The following is a 22,919-nucleotide window of genomic DNA, read 5'->3' on the forward strand; positions in this document are numbered from 1 at the left end:
TTTATTGGGGGTGTCTTGCTAATTGCCTATAATTCCCACCTGTTGTCTATTCCATTTGCACAACAGCATGTGAAATTGATCGTCAATCAGTGTTGCTTCCTAAGTGGACAGTTTGATTTCACAGAAGTGTGATTGACTTGGAGTTACATTGTGTTGTGTAAGTGTTCCCTTTATTTTTTTGAGCAGTGTATTTCCATGTTACCCAGTATTTTCTCTTTAAAACCTACAGTATTAAAATAATTTGAGAAACACTTAAAGTGATGCTTGGAATACAATTTATTGAGAAGCAGTAATCACACCATCAAATCAGAAGATCTAATTCCTCTACATCACATAATTCATTAGAAGAAATGATGATGATTAATGTGACAGAGATACAGAGTCACTGGTATGATCCACCCGTGTTCCTGCCCTGCGTCTGGGATTCACCGACGCACAATACCTGCAACAAATGTAAAACTGATCAGTGGATGAATACTATAAACTGATAGGTGTACAGATGGAGTGTACTTCTTTGTACTGATCACCCCAACCTGTGCTGTGGAAGATGGATGAAACTAAGGGACGGTTCAGAGGTGACCAGGAGCACACATTAGGAAGTGGAGGGAGATGGGACCCCCAGTGTATGCTCTCCATATAGCAGCATCATAGTGTCACTACTGTATGTGAGTGTATATAGGAGCTGGTGCATATTACCAATCGTAGCAGCTCATTCCGCTAACCATGTGGAGGTGCAGAGCAAGCTGGGGAGACACTTCAGTAAATCCTCACAGTATTCACACATGCAGCAACAGCTGCTCCTACCTCTTTATCCTATATTTTATCACTTCTGCGATGCCCTGGGGTTGTCTGGCTGGGTGGCTCTGGGGTGTCCTGCCCCCCGGACCTGAACCCCTATAGTTAGTGTTAGGGACTTACCCAATGAGAGGCTACCTTGATGCGGTGGGTAAGCTCATAGCCCTGGCCAGGAATATGCTAAGTGCCTCTGGTTACTACAGGTTGAGCTAGTGAGATTGTGCACCTGCTACCTTTTCCCTCTGTACACAATACTCTAGACTAACATGGTCTGACAATATACCTTACTACCTGACTATTCTCACTCACCTGTCTCACAGGTGAGGTGTCAAGGCACTAATAACAGAAATACTGTATGTATACAAATCGTATCACATTATTTCCTGCAGTAAGTATACTCGTCTTCTTTCTTATATTTACTAATGTTCATTATTGTATCTGCAAAATGGCAGCAAACTTAAAATGTTTAAAAAAAAACTTTCTCTCTATATATAATATATATATATATATATATATACATACATACACACAGTATATATATATATATATAAATCCAATAATGAGGACGGCACTCACAGGTTTTCATTAAGCGTATATAATCCAATAAATTGCTTTTTAAATATCCATCAACGTTTCAATGTAATAAACAAAAGTGACATATTTATTTATACAGTATATATAATGTAGAAAACAACATACATAGTGACTTTAAAGATACATCCGACTGACTTTTGTCTTTTTGAAGCTTATTTGACACACTTTCTCTGGACTACTGGCCATCCGGCCCCTTCCGCTAATAGGACCCTTTAAATCCAGCATTCCATTATTTTATTACTGCAATATGTACATGGAACTAGCAGGGGTATATGGAAATGTATTGTGGGCACTACTGTTTGGTATAATAGGAATTGTGGGCACTACTGTTTGGTATAATATGAATTGTGGGCACTACTGTTTGGTATAATATGAATTGTGGGCACTACTGTTTGTTATAATATAAATTGTGGGCATTACTGTTTGGTATAATATGAATTGTGGGCACTACTGTTTGGTATAATATGAATTGTGGGCACTACCGTGTGGTAGAATATGAATAGTGGGCACTACTGTTTGGTATAATATGAATTGTGGGCACTACTGTTTGGCATAATATGAATTGTGGGCATTACTGTTTGGTATAATATGAATAGTGGACACTACTGTTTGCTATAATATGAATTGTGGGCACTACTGTTTGCTATAATATGAATAGTTGGCACTACTGTGTGGTAGAATATGAATAGTGGACATTACTGTTTGGTATAATATGAATTGTGGGCACTACTGTTTGCTATAATATGAATTGTGGGCACTACTGTTTGGTATAATATGAATTGTGAGCTCCACTGTTTGGTATAATATGAATTGTGGGCACTACTGTGTGGTAGAATATGAATTGTGGGCACTACTGTTTGGTATAATATGAATTGTGGGCACTACTGTGTGGTAGAATATGAATTGTGGGCACTACTGTTTGGTATAATATGAATTGTGGACACTACTGTTTGGCATAATATGAATTGTGGACACTACTGTTTGGTATAATATGAATTGTGGGCACTACTGTTTGGTATAATATGAATTGTGGACACTACTGTTTGGTATAATATGAATTGTGGGCACTACTGTTTGGTATAATAGGAATTGTGGGCACTACTGTTTGGTATAATATGAATTGTGGGCACTACTGTTTGGTATAATAGGAATTGTGGGCACTACTGTTTGGTATAATATGAATTGTGGGCACTACTGTTTGGTATAATATGAATTGTGGGCACTACTGTTTGGTATAATAGGAATTGTGGGCACTACTGTTTGGTATAATATGAATTGTGGGCACTACTGTTTGGCATAATATGAATTGTGGGCACTACTGTTTGGTATAATAGGAATTGTGGGCACTACTGTTTGGTATAATAGGAATTGTGGGCACTACTGTTTGGTATAATATGAATTGTGGACACTACTGTTTGGTATAATATGAATTGTGGACACTACTGTTTGGTATAATATGAATTGTGGGCATGACATAAAAATAGAGTTGATGCTATAAAACATTATTGCCTATGCAGTAGTCACAACGTTCTGGTAAGGAGTTGGAATCAGGACTACCAATTACTGAATTCTTAGTTTTGTGGAAGTTGTTGCCCTATTAATCATGAATAGTCAGTTTATATTGATGCATGTTTCTAAGTTAAATACGATGAACACAATACATTAATCATTTTGTTTATCCAACTGGGCTAAAATTCAAATGTAATTGTGCTAATTAAGGTGCTTTTTATGTTTTTTAAACCACTGATCTATAATAAGTAAGAAGAAAATGTTTAAAGTAAGCCATCTTGAGCAAGGACTGTCACACAATGAAATTAGAATATCAGAAGTTTCCACTTTTATATAAATTCCATGTATTGCACATGTCCAACAGAAAATTGCTAAATAAATTTTTTTGTTTTTGGTTTTTAAATAAGACTTTAATAACATCTAGGTAGAGCCATTATTGTTGTTGTCCTCTAGTAATGACATGGCTCTGCTGCGCTGGTAACCACAGAACACTTGTGACCCATCTCATGGAAAACATTTCTTCTTCCGCCAATTTTGTATGACAACTAAAATCTCTTACTATGGGCTAGCTTGTCCTCATGGCTACAGTACACACTGATTAGAAGAAATGGTAATAATTGGGGAAACATTAGCAATAGACACTTGCAGAAGAGTCTCTGGTGTTTCTCTTACCTGATTATACACATTTAGGTAGTATGCCTAAACCACCTATGGCACTGCCAAAAGATTGCAAGATTGATAAAAATTCCTGAAATTGAGATTCACTTCTGAAAGCAAGAGTAACAAGAGTTTTTGCATCTTCATCAAATGTATAACGTATAAATCTGTGAGAAGTCCCATTTTTAACAAGTAACTATAAAAGAAAAAAAGAAATGTGTAGTAAAGATTAAAACATTACAATTTATATAGAAATATAGTATATTAATACAACATTTCAGTAGCATGCATGTTACTATATGTACAACCATAAATGTTGCATGTAGTTGTGTCAGAAGCAAATATTTATCCATCATAATTATCAACTCCAAATCTTTACATTGTGCAGTATTCTGAAATCTGTGTACCCCGAAATAAGATAAAGCAGAAAGGATTATGGGTAACCCTTGTCTGACACGTGCATCATTGCCGCTCATCCACCGATAAGTACAAGGATCCCCCTAGTGGGAGATGAAAGTGCCTATTTTATGTGGAACTGTATCAGACACATTGCGGGCGACACTAGGCTGCACATGTTACTACACCCAGTATAACAAGTCTAGTGTAATTCTGTTCATTATAGTCACTGACCTGGATATATTTCTCTTTTGTTTCTTTTACAGACCATATATTTATATTATTTTAATGGTAACTATTTGCATCTTACATTCCTGCTGTCGCTTTCTCACATTCCCCTAATTACACAATTGCTCACATAAATTTCTGTTTGATCCGGTAATAACAAGTTCAGTAATATAATATTTTTGCAGCTTTCTTTGTTTTTTCCCCGGCTGCCTCTTCCCTTTTCTCACATGTTCTGTCTTATCTGCTAAACTATTCAATATTTCAATATCTAACAATTTGCTATTTTACCTGCATCAATGATCTGTCTATATAGTATGTTCCCCTACTCCATTCCAAAGACAAAATAATGGCCGTCACCGAGGAGTTAATTGTTTAACTAGTGAGAAAAATAAAACAAATTCTCTAATTCAGAAATAATTCTGAGTAAATTTGAGAATTTCACAGACTATGGTCCGAATCCAATTTTTAAAACAGCGAAGTTTCTGTGAATCATGGAAAATTCGCAAAAGCGCCTATCCAGTTGTCCGCGAAAACTAATTCAGGGTAGTTTTAGCGCTAATTTCAATTCATCAACTTTGAGCAGGTGATAAACTTGGGGAAAATCCCTATTTAAAATTAAAAATGTCAGGATTTGGTTCAGAACCCCAGGATCAACCTCCTGAATGACTAATTAGGCACTTAAAAACTTCTAACTACTTTTAATTGACTTTTAATTGACTTGGAAAAGTGCAAAGTGATGGAAATTGGGGTACAAGGTATGGGACAGGTGTATTGGGGTGATTTATAGGTGGGACAAGTGTTTTTAGACTTAAGGCCAGTACCCACGGGCCGATGCAGGAGAGATGAGAGAACCGCTCAGTACACATCTCTCCCGCCGCCCAGCACAGCGCGATCTGTACTGAGCATGCGGGGGGAGACGGGGGGGGGGGGGCGCTCATTTCACCCAGCGGGTGAAATGAACGACCCGCTAGATTGGCATGCACGGCAGGCCAATCTAGCACCAGCGATAGCGATGCGCGGGGCTACGCATTGCTATCGATGTAGGGGCTACACACGGAGCGATTAGACTTATAATCTAAGCAATCAGATTGCTTAGATTTTAAGCAGCGATCACTCCGTGAGTACCCCCCTTTACAGGTGGGAGTCCTTATCGGTCCTTTAGCATTTTTTTTTAAGTCCTCTAAAATGACCCAAATATATATTTATATCCATTTTTATGTACCCCAATTTAATGCAAGCATTTATTTGCTGAAAAAATAGCTTTCTATAATTTATTCTCAATTGTATAGAAATGTAAATAATAGCTATTAGAATCAAATGTAATTACACCGAACAGTTATATTATGGGTTAGGGGGGTATTGGAGGGGGGATCCGTTTGGATGGTTGACCATGTTGACAGTCATTAGATCGACCACTATTGGTCGACATAGACATGGTCTACATGGACACATGGTTGACGCATGAAAATGGTCTATGCATGAAAGGTCGACATGAGTTTTTAAAAAAAAAATATTTGTGGGAACTTTTCGATACTTTGCGATCCACGTGGACTACGATTGGAAACGAGTGAAGTGAGCAATGCGAGGGGACGTGGTGCACTTTTTGGGGTTCCCAGTCCCTTTACGAAGATAACGACACCAGATAAAGTAAAAAAACCATCGTGTTGACCATGACAATGTCGACCAATAGTGGTCGCCCTAATGACTGTAGACCATAACCATTGGAGGGGGGTTAGGATGCTTAAATGACCGCACCCTGTTGGGATTTCAGCAATCAGGATGCTGCATTCGGTCACCTGACCACTGGAATCATGACCGCTAGTCACGCAAACCCAACCCATTGGTAGAACAAATGCAGTACAGTACTGTAGGTTACTTACTGTGCTGGGGTGAGGTCTCCTCCTCTGCCTCCATAGCGGTTTCTGTGTGGAATATAAAAAAATTATTATGAGAAAAAAAAACCACAAGGCAAATATGACATTGTTATTTACAGTACTATATTATTGTACAGTACTTTACAGTAGTACAGGAAGTAGCGTATAGGAGGCAGCGAGACATTCTTAATAGGAGTACTGTCAAATGACCTCCATTGGTAGGGGACGTCCTGTACCTGCATGACGGGATCCCGGCATTCAGAATGCAGAGGCCGGAATCAGAGTATGAATGGAGGGTTAGGGGGTAGTGGAGGAGGGTTTGGATACTGTACCTCGCCCTGTTGGGATTTCTGCAATCAGGATGCCGCTGGTGGCCACTTGACTGCTGGAATCAAATCCAAGCCATTGGTACACAATGAACAATACAGTACAGTAGATTACAATACTTACCAGTCTCCCCCATATCCTCCTCCTCTGCCTAGGAAACTAGTGTGTCTGTAACAATAATAATGATCACCACTTCCGGAGCTTCCCTCTTCCTGACCCAGATGCCTCTAATGTTTGGCAGGTGAATTATGAGAAGGGAATAAACACTGGAGGTGCAGGCAGATGCAGAGTGGCACAGAAATGGTTAACCAGACTTGACTGTGGAATACAGTAGTGACTTGAGCGAGGTGTAGCAGAATTAAAGTTTAGCAGACTATGGACTCTCCCTGTAAGACGGGAATATGCAGCACCACACTTTACACTGATTATGGACAGCAGATGAGTAATATAACAGCTATGAGCTAGGGCTTGAATTCAGGACCAGAATGTATCACAATCACTGCTGCAGGTAATGAATGTCCACAGAAGTGAAGGAATACTAAGCACTTTATTGAAGCAGTGGTATAATAATGTATGGCAGAGGAATCACAGCAACAATCCAAAGTAATGGTTATCCAGAATGAGACTTGCAGCAGAATAATGAGATAGTTGAAGAATCCAGAGTAATATAATCCACAGAACTCAGACTGTAGGACTTGCACTATAAATCAGAAATGCATGCAGGCATAGAGGAAGTCCACAGTAGTATGTAACACAAGTAAGGAATGCTTAGAGAATCCACAGGGCACAGTGAGAGTCCATAATACTTCCCTAAGGAAGTCCTGGAAACACAAACTGGCAAAAACAAGATTTGCTGGATAACATGAACCGACAGACCAGATTTCTCGGCAAGAACAGGAGCTAGGACTTAAGGCCCATACACACTTGACGATAAAATGAGCGACGTCGTTCATTATATCGTCAAGTGTGTATGCATCCGACAACCACCGATACGCGGCCCCACGGGACGTTAACGACCCTCGCTTATCTGTGGAGCATGTATGCTCAATTTCCACTATGGTCGTTACCGACCAGAGACGTCGTTGAATGTGTATGGTGTCAACGACCAACGACCAAGCCACTGTTCACCAGCCCTGTTCCCAGCTCATTATTTTAATAAGCTGTTCAGCTTGGATGCTTCAACGATGAATGGTCTTTGGTCGTTGGTAGTGTGTATGCTCATGTCGTTCAAGGGAAGTTGTTAACGATGGTCGTAAACGACGTGTGCATCGTCAAGTGTGTATGGGCCTTAAGACATCAGACAATGCAGGGCGTTCTGGCACTAAAATAGTATAATATCACCAGCGTGGGAGAATTCAGCTAACTGGTTTATAACAGCCATACTAACCAATGAACAAGGCCAGGCTGGGAGTGTTAACTCTAATTACAAAACCGGTGCACCTGCAGAGCTGCATGTACACAGAGCCTAAGGAACAGAAAACACAGGATCAGCTGACCTCAGGTGCATTCTGAACAGAATCATAACAGATCCTGGGTGGGTGGGGCATGCTCCTGGGTGGGTGGGGCACGTTGTACTGTGGGAAAATAATACTGCAACATAAGCTACAGTACAATGAAATACAGTACTGTAAATAATGCATTAAAAAATCATGAAATATAATTAGATATGCCGGTATTCGAGATGCTGGCGCTCAGTATCCCGATGATGGCATCCCGAATGCAAACATACCAAATGTGAAAATCTCCACGGGGGTTCATTAAGTATAGTAACCCCCCCCCCCCTAACCAAAAACCTACCCTCCTGCAGCCGAAACCTCCCCCTTGGTGTTTAACCCTAGGTCCCCCCTGGTGGTGCCTAAACCGAACCACCCATGCCCACAGCCTAACCCTACTCGCTCCCTATCGTAACCCCCACATTCAGGATGCCGGTACTCAGTAACCCAACAATGGCATCACAAATGCAAAAATCCCAAGTGTGAAAATACCAACAGGGGTTCTTTAAGTACTGTATAGTACGCAGTGCTGAAATTAGGGTGGTTCGGCGTGGTATGGAGTACCATTAAGAAATAGGGTGGTGGTATGCAGTACCATCAGCCCTCTACTGGGGTATAATTTATTAGGGGCATTTTTGTGTGTAGGACATAAAATGGTGTCAGTGGCATAACTGTGTGTGGCATAATACTGTATGTACTGTAATAAGCATTATGGTGTGTGGTATAATATATAAGGCATTACGGTGTTTGGCATATTGTGTTAGGGGCATTATGGTGTGTGGCAGTGGTACTGTGAATAAAAAAATAACAGTACCGTAAGTGAAGCTGTCGATTTTTAACATGTACTGTACAGTATCCATGTACAGTAGTGTAACGACGACAGTCGCACCAGAATTCTCATTACACAATACCACTGGGAAGCGAAGCAGAAATCAGAGAGTAATATAGAAACATAGAATTTGATGGCAGATAAGAACCACTTGGCCCATCTAGTCAGCCGCTTTTTTTTTTTTACATGATGTTTATCTCTAACCTTGTGTTTGAGCCTTATTTCTTTGTAAGGATATCCTTATGTCTATCCCATGCATGTTTAAATTGCTCTACTGTCTTAGCCTCTACCACCTCTGATGGAAGGCTATTACGCTTGTCCACTACCCTTTCTGTGAATTAATGTTTCCTCAAATTTCTCCGGAACCCCCCCCCCTCCCCCCAGTCTCAGTGCATGTCCTCGTGTCCTATTGCTTCTCTTCATTTGGAGAATGTTTCCCTCCTGGACTTTGTTAAAACCTTTGATATATTTGAAAGTTTCTATCATGTCCCCCCTTTCCCTTCTCTGCTCCAAACTATACATATTGAGATTTCTTAGTCTTTCTGGGTATGTTTTGTGATGTAGGCCATGCACCATTTTAGTTGCCCTTCTTTGTACACTCTCTAATGTATTAATATCCTTCTGGAGATATGGTCTCCAGAACTGGACACAGTGTTCTAGATGGGGCCGCACCAATGACCTATACAGTGGCATTATTACTTCTTTTTTTCTGCTGCTGATTCCTCTCCCAGTGCAGCCAAGCATCTGACTTGCCTTTCTCATTGCTTTGCTACTTTGCTTACCTGCCTTTAAGTCACCTGAAATAGTGACTCCTAGATCCCTTTCCTCCTCAGTAGTTTCCAGTATTGCGCCATTAATACTATATTTATCCTTTGTCACCTGAAATAGTGACTCCTAGATCCCTTTCCTCCTCAGTAGTTCACAGTATAGTGCCATTAATACTATATTTATCCTTTATGTCACCTGAAATAGTGACTCCTAGATCCCTTTCCTCCTCAGTAGTTAAAGTATAGTGCCATTATACTATATTTATCCTTTATGTCACCTGATATAGTGACTCCTAGATCCCTTTCCTCCTCAGTAGTTTCCAGTATAGTGACATTAATATTATATTTATCCTTTATATCACCTGAGATAGTGAATCCTAGATCCCTTTCCTTCTCAGTAGTCCCCAGTATAGTGCCATTAATACTATATTTATCCTTTATGTCACCTGAGATAGTGACTCCTAGATCCCTTTCCTCCTCAGTAGTTCCCAGTATAGTGCCATTAATACTATATTTATCCTTTATGTCACCTGAGATAGTGACTCCTAGATCCCTTTCCTCCTCAGTAGTTCCCAGTATAGTGCCATTAATACTATATTTATCCTTTATGTCACCTGAAATAGTGACTCCTAGATCCCTTTCCTCCTCAGTAGTTTCCAGTATAGCGCCATTAATACTATATTTATCCTTTATGTCACCTGAAATAGTGACTCCTAGATCCCTTTCCTCCTCAGTAGTTTCCAGTATAGTGCCATCATACTATATTTATCCTTTATGTCACCTGAGATAGTGATTCCTAGATCCCTTTCCTCCTCAGTACCTCCCAGTATAGTGCCATTAATACTATATTTAGCCTTTATGTCACCTGAAATAGTGACTCCTAGATCCCTTTCCTCCTCAGTAGTTCCCAGTATAGTGCCATTAATACTATATTTAGTCTTTATGTCACCTGAGATAGTGATTCCTAGATCCTTTTCTTCCTCAGTAGTTTCCAGTATAGCGCCATTATACTATATTTATCCTTTATGTCACCTGAGATAGTGACTCCTAGATCCCTTTCCTCCTCAGTAGCTCCCAGTATAGTGCCATTAATACTATATTTATCCTTTATGTCACGTGAAATAATGACTCCTAGATCCCTTTCCTCCTCAGTAGTTTCCAGTATAGTGCCATTAATACTATATTTATCCTTTATGTCACCTGAAATAGTGACTCCTAGATCCCTTTCCTCCTCAGTAGTTCCCAGTATAGCGCCATTAATACTATATTTATCCTTTATGTCACCTGAAATAGTGACTCCTAGATCCCTTTCCTCCTCAGTAGTTCCCAGTATAGTGCCATTATACTATATTTATCCTTTATGTCACCTGAGATAGTGACTCCTAGATCCCTTTCCTCCTCAGTGGTTCCAGTATAGTGCCATTAATACTATATTTATCCTTTATATCACCTGAAATAGTGACTCCTAGATCCCTTTCCTCCTCAGTAGTTTCCAGTATAGTGCCATTATACTATATTTATCCTTTATGTCACCTGAGATAGTGACACCTAGATCCCTTTCCTCCTCAGTAGTTTCCAGTAAAGCGCCATTAGTACTATATTTATCCTTTATGTCACCTGAGATAGTGACTCCTAGATCCCTTTCCTCCTCAGTAGTTTCCAGTATAGTGCCATTATTACTATATTTATCCTCTATGTCACCTGAAATAGTGACTCCTAGATCCCTTTCCTCCTCAGTAGTTCCCAGTATAGGCCATTAATACTATATTTATCCTTTATGTCACCCGAAATAGTGACTCCTAGATCCCTTTCCTCCTCAGTAGTTCCCAGTATAGTGCCATTAATACTATATTTATCCTTTATGTCACCTGAAATAGTGACTCCTAGATCCCTTTCCTCCTCAGTAGTTTCCAGTATAGTGACATTAATATTATATTTATACTTTATGTCACCTGAGATAGTGAATCCTAGATCCCTTTCCTCCTCAGTAGTCCCCAGTATAGTGCCATTATTACTATATTTATCCTTTATGTCACCTGAAATTGTGACTCCTAGATCCTTTTCCTCCTCAGTAGTTCCCAGTATAGTGCCATTATACTATATTTATCCTTTATGTCACCTGAAATAGTGACTCCTAGATCCCTTTCCTCCTCAGTAGTTCCCAGTATAGTGCCATTATACTATATTTATCCTTTATGTCACCAGAAATAGTGACTCCTAGATCCCTTTCCTCCTCAGTAGTTTCCAGTATAGTGCCATTAATACTATATTTATCCTTTATGTCACCTGAAATAGTGACTCCTAGATCCCTTTCCTCCTCAGTAGTTTCCAGTATAGTGCCATTATAATATATTTATACTTTGTCACCTGAAACAGTGACTCCTATATCCCTTTCCTCCTCAGTAGTTTCCAGTATAGTGCCATTAATACTATATTTATCCTTTATGTCACCTGAAATAGTGAATCCTAGATCCCTTTCCTCCTCAGTAGTTCCCAGTATAGCGCCATTAATACTATATTTATCCTTTATGTCACCTGAAATAGTGACTCCTAGATCCCTTTCCTCCTCAGTAGTTCCCAGTATAATAAGAATTTACTTACCGATAATTCTATTTCTCGTAGTCCTTAGTGGATGCTGGGACTTCCTTAAGGACCATGGGAATAGCGGCTCCGCAGGAGACTGGGCACAAAGTAAAAGCTTTAGGACTAGCTGGTGTGCACTGGCTCCTCCCCCTATGACCCTCCTCCAAGCCTCAGTTAGGATACTGTGCCCGGACGAGCGTACATAATAAGGAAGGATCTTGAATCCCGGGTAAGACTCATACCAGCCACACCAATCACACCGTACAACTTGTGATCTGAACCCAGTTAACAGTATGATAAACTTAGGAGCCTCTAAAAAGATGGCTCACAACAATAAACAACCCGATTTTTTTGTAACAATAACTATATACAAGTATTGCAGACCATCCGCACTTGGGACGGGCGCCCAGCATCCACTACGGACTACGAGAAATAGAATTATCGGTAAGTAAATTCTTATTTTCTCTAACGTCCTAGTGGATGCTGGGACTTCCTTAAGGACCATGGGGATTATACCAAAGCTCCCAAACGGGCGGGAGAGTGCGGATGACTCTGCAGCACCGAATGAGAGAACTCCAGGTCCTCCTCAGCCAGGGTATCGAATTTGTAAAATTTAGCAAACGTGTTTGTCCCTGACCAAGTAGCTGCTCGGCAAAGTTGTAAAGCCGAGACCCCTCGGGCAGCCGCCCAAGATGAGCCCACTTTCCTTGTGGAATGGGCTTTAACCGATTTTGGCTGTGGCAGGCCTGCCACAGAATGCGCAAGCTGAATTGTACTACAAATCCAGCGAGCAATCGTCTGCTTAGACGCAGGAGCACCCAACTTGTTGGGTGCATACAGGATAAACAGCGAGTCAGATTTTCTGACTCCAGCCGTCTTGGAAACATATATTTTCAGGGCCCTGACTACGTCCAGCAACTTGGAGTCCTCCAAGTCCCTAGTAGCCGCAGGCACCACAATAGGCTGGTTCATGTGAAACGCTAAAACCACCTTAGGTAGAAATTGAGGACGAGTCCTCAATTCTGCCCTGTCTGAATGAAAAATCAGGTAAGGGCTTTTATAAGATAAAGCCGCCAATTCTGAGACACGCCTGGCTGAAGCCAGGGCCAACAGCATTACCATTTTCCATGTGAGATATTTAAATTCCACAGTGGTGAGTGGCTCAAACCAATGTGATTTTAGGAACCCCAAAACTACATTGAGATCCCAAGGTGCCACTGGAGGCACAAAAGGAGGCTGTATATGCAGTACCCCCTTGACGAACGTCTGAACTTCAGGCACTGAAGCCAGTTCTTTCAGGAAGAAGATCGACAGGGCCGAAATCTGAACCTTAATGGATCCCAATTTTAGGCCCATAGACAGTCCTGTTTGCAGGAAATGTAGGAATCGACCCAATTGAAATTCCTCCGTAGGGGCCTTCTTGGCCTCACACCACGCAACATACTTCCGCCAAATGCGGTGATAATGTTTTGCAGTTACATCCATCCTGGCTTTGATCAGGGTAGGGATGACTTCATCTGGAATGCCTTTTTCCTTCAGGATCTGGCGTTCAACCGCCATGCCATCAAACGCAGCCGCGGTAAGTCTTGGAACAGACAAGGACCCTGCTGAAGCAGGTCTTTTCTTAGAGGTAGAGGCCACGGTTCCTCCGTGAGCATCTCTTGCAGTTCCGGGTACCAAGATCTTCTTGGCCAATCCGGAGCCACGAGTATAGTTCTTACTCCTCTCCTTCTTATAATTCTCAGTACCTTGGGTATGAGAGGCAGAGGAGGGAACACGTATACCGACTGGTACACCCACGGTGTTACCAGAGCGTCCACCGCTATTGCCTGAGGGTCCCTTGACCTGGCGCAATATCTGTCCAGTTTTTTGTTGAGACGGGACGCCATCATGTCTACCATTGGTTCTTCCCAACTGTTTACAATCACTTGGAAGACTTCTGGGTGAAGCCCCCACTCCCCCGGGTGGAGGTCGTGTCTGCTGAGGAAGTCTGCTTCCCAGTTGTCCACTCCCGGAATGAACACTGCTGACAGTGCTATCACATGATTTTCCGCCCAGCGGAGAATCCTTGCAGCTTCTGCCATTGCCCTCCTGCTTCTTGTGCCGCCCTGTCTGTTTACGTGGGCGACAGCCGTGATATTGTCCGACTGGATCAATACCGGTTGACCCTGAAGCAGAGGCCTTGCTTGACACAGGGCATTGTAAATGGCCCTTAGTTCCAGGATATTTATGTGAAGAGACGTTTCCATGCTTGACCACAAGCCCTGGAAATTTCTTCCCTGTGTGACTGCTCCCCAGCCTCTCAGGCTGGCATCCGTGGTCACCAGCATCCAATCCTGAATGCCGAATCTGCGGCCCTCTAGAAGATGAGCACTCTGTAACCACCACAGGAGAGACACCCTTGTTCTTGGAGATAGGGTTATCCGCTGATGCATCTGCAGATGCGACCCGGACCATTTGTCCAGCAGATCCCACTGAAAAGTTCTTGCATGGAATCTTCCGAATGGAATCGCGTCGTACGAAGCCACCATTTTTCCCAGTACTATCGTGCATTGATGCACTGATACTTGACCTGGTTTTAGGAGGTTCCGGACTAACTCGGATAACTCCCTGGCCTTCTCCTCCGGGAGAAACACCTTTTTCTGGACTGTGTCCAGAATCATCCCTAGGAACAGTAAACGTGTTGTTGGAATCAGCTGTGATTTTGGGATATTTAGAATCCACCCGTGCTGACGTAGCACTACCTGAGATAGTGCTACTCCGATCTCTAACTGTTCTCTTGATCTTGCCCTTATCAGGAGATCGTCCAAGTAAGGGATAATTGAGACGCCTTCTTTTCGAAGGAGAATCATCATCTCGGCCATTACCTTGGTAAAGACCCGGGGTGCCGTGGACAATCCAAACGGCAGCATCTGAAACTGATAATGACAGTCCTGTACCACAAACCTGAGGTACCCTTGATGAGAAGGGAAAATTGGGACATGAAGATAAGCATCTTTGATGTCCAGAGATACCATATAGTCCCCTTCCTCCAGGTTCGCTATCACTGCTCTGAGTGACTCCATCTTGAATTTGAACCTTTTTACGTAAGTGTTCAGGGATTTTAAATTTAAAATTGGTCTCACCGAGCCGTCCGGCTTGGTGAGAATAATTATTCCACAAACAGTGTGGAATATTATTCCACAAACAGTGTGGAATAATACCCCTTTCCCTGTTGTAGGAGGGGTACCTTGATTATCACCTGCTGTGAATACAGCTTGTGAATAGCTTCCAATACTGCCTCCCTGTCGGAGGGAGACGTTGGTAGAGCAGACTTCAGAAACCGGCGAGGGGGAGATGTCTCGAATTCCAATTTGTACCCCTGAGATACTACCTGCTGGATCCAGGGGTCCACTTGCGAGTGAGCCCACTGCGAGCTGAAATTTTTGAGACGGGCCCCCACCGTGCCTGAGTCCGCTTGTAAAGCCCCAGCGTCATGCTGAAGCTTTTGTAGAAGCGGGGCCGGGCTTCTGCTCCTGGGAAGGGGCTGCCTGGTGCAGTTTTTTCCCTCTTCCTCTGCCCCTGGGCAAAAAGGAGTGGCCTTTTGCCCGTTTGCCCTTATGGGAACGAAAGGACTGATTTTGAAAAGACTGTGTCTTCTTCTGCTGAGAGGTGACATGAGGTAAAAAGGTGGATTTGCCAGCAGTTGCTGTGGCCACCAGGTCCGATAGACCGACCCCAAATAACTCCTCCCCTTTATACGGCAATACTTCCATATGTCGTTTGGAATCCGCATCCCCTGACCACTGTCGCGTCCATAATGCTCTCCTGGCAGAAATGGACATCGCACTTACTCTTGATGCCAGGGTGCAAATATCCCTCTGTGCATCTCGTATATATAGTAAAGCATCCTTTAAATGCTCTAAAGTTAATAATATAGTGTCCCTATCCAGGGTATCAATATTTTCAGTCAGGGATTCTGACCAAGCCACCCCAGCACTACACATCCAGGCTGAGGCAATCGCTGGTCGCAGTATAACACCAGTATGTGTGTATATACTTTTAAGAATATTTTCCAGCCTTCTATCAGCTTGTTCCTTGAGGGCGGCCGTATCTGGAGACGGCAACGCCACTTGTTTTGATAAGCGTGTGAGCGCTTTATCCACCCTAGGATGAGCGTGTGAGCGCTTTATCCACCCTAGGAGGTGTTTCCCAACGCGCCCTAACCTCTGGCGGGAAAGGATATAGTGCCAATAATTTATTAGAAATTAGCAGTTTTTTATCGGGGGAAACCCACGCTTTATCACACACCTCATTTAATTCATCTGACTCAGGAAAAACCACCGGCAGTTTTATCACACCCCACATAATACCTCTTTTTGTGGTACTTGTAGTGTCAGAAATGTTCAACACCTCCTTCATTGCCGTGATCATGTAACGTGTGGCCCTGCTGGACATTACGTTCGTTTCCTCACCGTCGACACTGGACTCAGTATCCGTGTCTGGGTCCGTGTCGACCACCTGAGGTAGTGGGCGTTTTAGCGCCCCTGACGGTGCCTGAGACGCCTGGACCGGCACTAATTGATTTGCCGGCTGTCTCATGTCGTCAACGGTTTTTTGCAAAGTGCTGACACTATCACGCAATTCTTTAAACACGACCATCCAGTCAGGTGTCGACTCCCTAGGGGGTGACATCACTAACACAGGCAATTGCTCTGCTTCCACATCATTTTCCTCCTCATACATGTCGACACAATCGTACCGACACCCAGCACACACACAGGGAATGCTCTGATAGAGGACAGGACCCCACTAGCCCTTTGGGGAGACAGAGGGAGATTTGCCAACACACACCAGAGCGCTATTATGTACAGGGATAACCTTATCTAAGTGTTACTCCCTAATAGCTGCTTATATTGTTTATATTTTGCCAAATAGTGCCCCCCCCTCTCTTGTTTTCACCCTGTTACCGTAGTGTACTGCAGGGGAGAGTCAGGGAGCTGTCCTTCCAGCGGAGCTGTGAGGGAAAATGGCGCTTGTGTGCTGAGGAGAATAGGCTCCGCCCCCTTCTCGGTGGCCTTTCTCCCGCTTTTTCTGTGGAAAACTGGCAGGGGTTAAATACATCCATATAGCCCAGGAGCTATATGTGATGTATTTCTTTTGCCACATAAGGTATTTTATAGGTTTTATTGCGTCTCAGGGCGCTCCCCCCAGCGCCCTGCACCCTCAGTGACCGGAGTGTGAAGTGTGCTGAGAGCAATGGCGCACAGCTGCGGTGCTGTGCGCTACCTTATCTGAAGACAGGAACGTCTTCTGCCGCCGCTTTCTCCGGACCTCTACGTTTTTCTGGCTCTGTAAGGGGGCCGGCGGCGCGGCTCCGGGACCCATCCAGGCTGAACCTGTGATCGTCCCTCTGGAGCTAATGTCCAGTAGCCTAAGAAGCCCAATCCACTCTGCACGCAGGTGAGTTCGCTTCTTCTCCTCTAAGTCCCTCGATGCAGTGAGCCTGTTGCCAGCAGGACTCACTGAAAATAAAAAAACCTAAATATACTTTTACTTCTAAGCAGCTCAGGAGAGCCACCTAGATTGCACCCTTCTTGGCCGGGCACAAAATCTTAACTGAGGCTTGGAGGAGGGTCATAGGGGGAGGAGCCAGTGCACACCAGCTAGTCCTAAAGCTTTTACTTTGTGCCCAGTCTCCTGCGGAGCCGCTATTCCCATGGTCCTTAAGGAAGTCCCAGCATCCACTAGGACGTTAGAGAAAGTGCCATTATTACTATATTTATCCTTTATGTCACCTGAAATAGTGACTCCTAGATCCCTTTCCTCCTCAGTAGTTCCCAGTATAGGCCATTAATACTATATTTATCCTTTATGTCACCTGAGATAGTGACTCCTAGATCTCTTTCCTACTCAGTAGTTTCCAGTATAGCGCCATTAATGCTATATTTATCCTTTATGTCACCTGAAATAGTGACTCCTAGATCCTTTTCCTCCTCAGTAGTTTCCAGTATAGCGCCATTAATACTATATTTATCCTTTATGTCACCTGAAATAGTGACTCCTAAATCCCTTAACTCTTCAGTAGCTTCCAGTATAGTGCCATTAATACTATATTTAGACTTTGGATTTTTGAGACCCAAGTGCATGATTTTGCATTTTTTGGCATTAAACTGTAATTGCCACACTCTTGGCCATTCATCTAGTCTACCTAGATCCTTAATCATTTGTTTTACCCCACCTGGTGTGTCTACCCTGTTGCATGCCTTTGTGTCATCTGCAAAAAGGTATACTTTACCTTTATTGCCATTTGCAATGTCACCAATGAAGATATTAAAAAGCACTGGTCCAAGTACAGTTCCCCCGGGAACTAGACTGGTAACATTTCCCTCCTGTGAATGCACTCCATTTACCATAACTCTCTGTTTTCTATCCTTCAACCAAGATCTTATCCATTGAATAATCCTAATATCCAATCCCAAACTTTCAAGTTTATTTAGTAGTCTGTGATGTGGAACAGTGTGAAAAACCTTACTAGAGTCTAGATAAGCTATATCCATGGCTCCACCTTTATCTATCACTTTAGTCACACAGTCAAAAAAGTAAATAAGATTTGTTTGACATGATCTCCCCACAGTGAATCCATGCTGTTTGGGATCCTGTAAATTTCTAGATTTGAGATAATGTACAACTCTTTCTTTTAAGAGTGTTTCCATCAATTTCCCTACTACTGATGTAAGACTCACTGGTCTGTAGTTGTTTGCCTCTTCCTTGCTTCCACTTTTGTGCAGTGGGACTATGTTTGCTCTTTTCCAGTCCTCTGGAATCACTCCTTAGAACACAATCTGCCACAGTAATGCCCTTAGAATACAATCTGCCACAGTAATGCCCTTAGAATACAATATGCCAGAGTAACGCCCTTAGAATACATTCTGCCACAGTAATGCCCTTAGAATACATTCTGCCACAGTAATGACCTTAGAATACAATCTGTCACAGTAATGCCCTTAGAATACAATCTGCCACAGTAATGCCCTTAGAATACATTCTGCCACAGTAATGCCCTTAGAATACATTCTGCCACAGTAATGACCTTAGAATACAATCTGCCACAGTAATGCCCTTAGAATACAATCTGCCACGGTAATGCCCTTAGAATATAATCTGCCACAGTAATGCCCTTAGAACACAATCTGACACAGTAATGACCTTAGAATACAATCTGCCACAGTAATGACCTTAGAATACAATCTGCCACAGTAATGCCCTTAGAATATAATCTGCCACAGTAATGCCCTTAGAACACAATCTGACACTGTAATGCCCTTAGAATACAATCTGCCAAAGTAATGCCCTTAGAATGCTATAAGAAAATAAAACCAGGCGCTATTAAAACATCACCACATCCTGGTGATCCAATTATTAGTATTAAGATTTGTATATAAATAATACTATGATTAATAAATACCTAAGCTGCAGGAGAGAGCTCGACTTGGGGTAAATCAAGTCAAAATGAACCGGAACTTAGAAATCTCCGGTAACACTAAACCACTAAACAAATCCCCTCTTGCGCTATAAATAATATGGTATGGCTCAAAAGTTCAAAAATAAAAAACAATTTGATAGTTTCATATAATCTATATTTTTTATTTTTTAGTAAAAAATAGACATATGTATATATATATATACTCACAAATAAAGTATTAGACCGGTCACATAAAATCACTAACAATATCTTTGCATATCTAGTAATGCCCTTAGAATACTATCTGAAAAACAAATGTCCCTTAGGGCACAGTCTGCAATATGAATGCCCCTTAGAACACAGTGACCTCACCATAAAGCACCTGTTTGGGACATGGATAGTCAATTTGATGAAATGTGTCTGCTCGCCACGCTTTGGCCTCGGTTACTAATGGTAATAGTCCATAGTACATGCAGCAAAATTTGGATTTTTTTTTAAAAAAAAGAAAGAATTGATGACCTTTTGACCATGATGACATTTTGACCCTGTCGAACTTTTGACCCTGTCAACCTTTTCACACTGTTTAATTTGACTGTCGATCTAATGAATATTGCCCATTAGTGTATGACCTACTGTACAGAATTCACTGTAGACATTGTTTGTGTACTGTAGATCTACAGGTACTGTATAGACTGGATGTTATCCGGTCTCTAGGTCGACCACACTTCAGTTAACAATGTCTAGGTTGACCACTATTGGTTGACAGTAACTAGGTCAACAGGGTTTCTACGTCAACAGGGTCTCTATGTCGACATGTTCTAGGTCTACTGGTCAAAAGGTCAGCGTGAGTTTTACACAATTTTGTTCTTTTTTTTACTTTTTCATTCTTAATGATCCACGCGGACTACGATAGATAATAGTAACCGGTGCTGAGCGCAGCGCTAGCAGAGCGATGCACCTTGGCTGAAGCATGGCGAGCAAAGTGAGCCATGCAAGGGGACACGGACATGGTGATGGGACACGGTGCACTAATTGGGGTTCCCGGTGACTGTATAGAGAAAACCACACCAAACAAAAAAAAAAAACTCATGTTGACCTTTAGACCTGTCGACCTAGATCATATCGACCTAGAAACCCTGTCGACCTAGAATCCCTGTCAACCTAGTTACTGTTAACCAATAGTGGTCGAGCTAGACACTGTTGACCTAAGTGTAGTCAACCCTTCATACCACACCCAGACCGGATACCTGCTGCTACAGCAGACCCTGTTTTATACAGCGCCTGTAATTACAGTAACTTAAAGTACATTACTGTACTTACATTTCCTGAGTCTCTGAAGGCATCTGGGTGTCCGCCTCATGAGGTCACTCCACCTCCTCTGAAGTGCCCTCACCGACCTGCGCCAGTTAAAATCGGCAAGTATTTCCCTGCTGGCCCACCGGTAGGCCCTGAGCTTCTCCTCGTTGCTGGTGAGAGCTCGGTCCCACCAGCGAATGAGGAGTTGCAGTTCTCCGGTGCTAAAGTATCCATCACGGCATGCTGCCATTATCCCCTCAGCGTCCGAAGTCAGAGACGTGCATCCCAGGTATGCGTCACCCATCAGGCGTGCGTCCCACATTGTTCATCTTGCATCCGTGATGCAGGGCGTCAGTACAAATTAACTGGTTTATACTGTACAGTACAGTATTGTGTGCAACAGCAGACAGTTACAGTAGTTATGGAAACTTGTTTTCCTGTGCGCATAACCATATTCAAACTTCCCATAGGTTTTGATTATGCCGTAACACCTGCAGGACTTGAACGCTCATACTCTGCTATACAGTCCAGTCCAGTGTATCCCTATAGTCAGTGGACCATAGTATGTAACACGTTCTATAGCTGTGGCTCTAACATGATTTGAATAATACAGCACTCCCTTCCCCTGGGTGCCTGCTAATTTCACAGACAGTGAGGTCATGTTACAATAAACTGACAACGACAGTATTGTATGTAAATGAAGAGCTGATAAGAAGTGCAGTTGCTTTGATAGAGACACAAGCTCTTGTATTTATTGCTAGCAGTGATCTCTTCTCATACAGTACAACACAGATTTTCTAACGCCAATGATCTGTACTGTACTGTGTTGCTCGAACAGTTAGTTGCGTCTGTATACCCTAATTTATATTTATTGATATGTCTAATTTACCTCATTTCCGCAGGGTATTTTAGATAGCGGAATGTGACGCTCCTGCAGCTATGTTTTGATTTATGTAAAATCTGTATGCATACTTCAATTGAATGTGAAGGTATATTACTATAGATCTATAGAAATAGTGTCAGGAAAACCCGGGACTCTTATCATGAGAAGCTGCACACTTCACCACTCGGACACAACGTCTCATGATAGATACACAAGCTGATGTGAAAATGTACTGTAAGCAGGCAGTGATCCCTTCCCATTGGTTTTTGTTTACAGGAATTAGACGCTCATATTGTACAATACAGTATGTCCCTATCGTTAATGGACCATAGTTTGTAACACATTCTACTGTATATGATGATTTGTGTATGTATACACTATTATAATTGATTGATTTATTGGTTCTTTTTTGGGGTGAATGAATAATTTCTGCAGAACAGAGAATTAATAATTTCTGCAGAACACGGTATTTAGCCACAATATTTATGGTAACATGATGTTTTATATAGTAATAAACAGGAATATTAGAGGTTTCTTACATCCAGAGGTTTCAGTTTCGGAATCTGATGTGAGACACCATCTGTAAAAATGGCAAAAAAATACAAAATAATTAACAACATACAGTAAATGCATTAAAATAAGAGTTTTAATTATTATTTATATTATTATTATTTAATTTCTTTTTGTTCAACATACATATACTGTACATGTAGGTATATACTGCCAGGGCCAGCCCCAGCCCCACTAGCTCCCTGAGCGAGAATCTTTGAAGCCCCCCCCCCACCCCAATGTACTCTCCTAAGGTACACACGCTCCTGGGAAAGTGGGCGTGTCCTCGCAACTATATATCATGTTATCAAACTATAAATATATATATATATCACACACCCCTCTACACACAATTGGAAGCCTAAAGCTGGGTAAACACTATAGCAATGTCGTTGTGTATGCAGGATTGCCCACTCACATAAACGCTTGCAACAGACGCTTGGTTTGATGTGCTGCAGAGGTTAAAATGAGCCAGAACGGGGCAGAACTGCATTCTGTCAGTTCCATTTGGAGCCGGAATGCAGTTCCGCCTCCTCCGGCTCACCAATCCCAGGAAGAAGTTGGGCGCCCGCTGAGATTTTGTTACCAACAGGCGCCAGCTCCTTCCTCTCAGTGGCCGCTGGAGGCCGGAGCTCACTGCTGAGCTCTGGCTTCTGACTCAGGCAGTGTGTGCTGTGCAGTGCTATTGGAGAGAT

At 42.4% G+C, this 22,919-nt stretch overlaps 1 long non-coding RNA gene across 1 annotated transcript; it reads right to left on the reverse strand.

Moving 5' to 3' along the window:
- Nucleotides 1-292: 292 nt before the first annotated feature.
- On the reverse strand, nucleotides 293-22,256 carry LOC134934754 (uncharacterized). The gene is made up of 4 exons (XR_010179795.1): nucleotides 22,215-22,256; nucleotides 6,060-6,101; nucleotides 3,571-3,751; nucleotides 293-442 (listed from the first exon to the last, which is right to left on the reverse strand). It is a non-coding gene; the product is annotated as an uncharacterized LOC134934754 (long non-coding RNA).
- Between the last annotated feature and the right edge of the window lie 663 nt (nucleotides 22,257-22,919).

Source organism: Pseudophryne corroboree, chromosome 6 (assembly GCF_028390025.1).
Source record: "Pseudophryne corroboree isolate aPseCor3 chromosome 6, aPseCor3.hap2, whole genome shotgun sequence".
Taxonomy (NCBI): Eukaryota; Metazoa; Chordata; class Amphibia; order Anura; family Myobatrachidae; genus Pseudophryne; species Pseudophryne corroboree.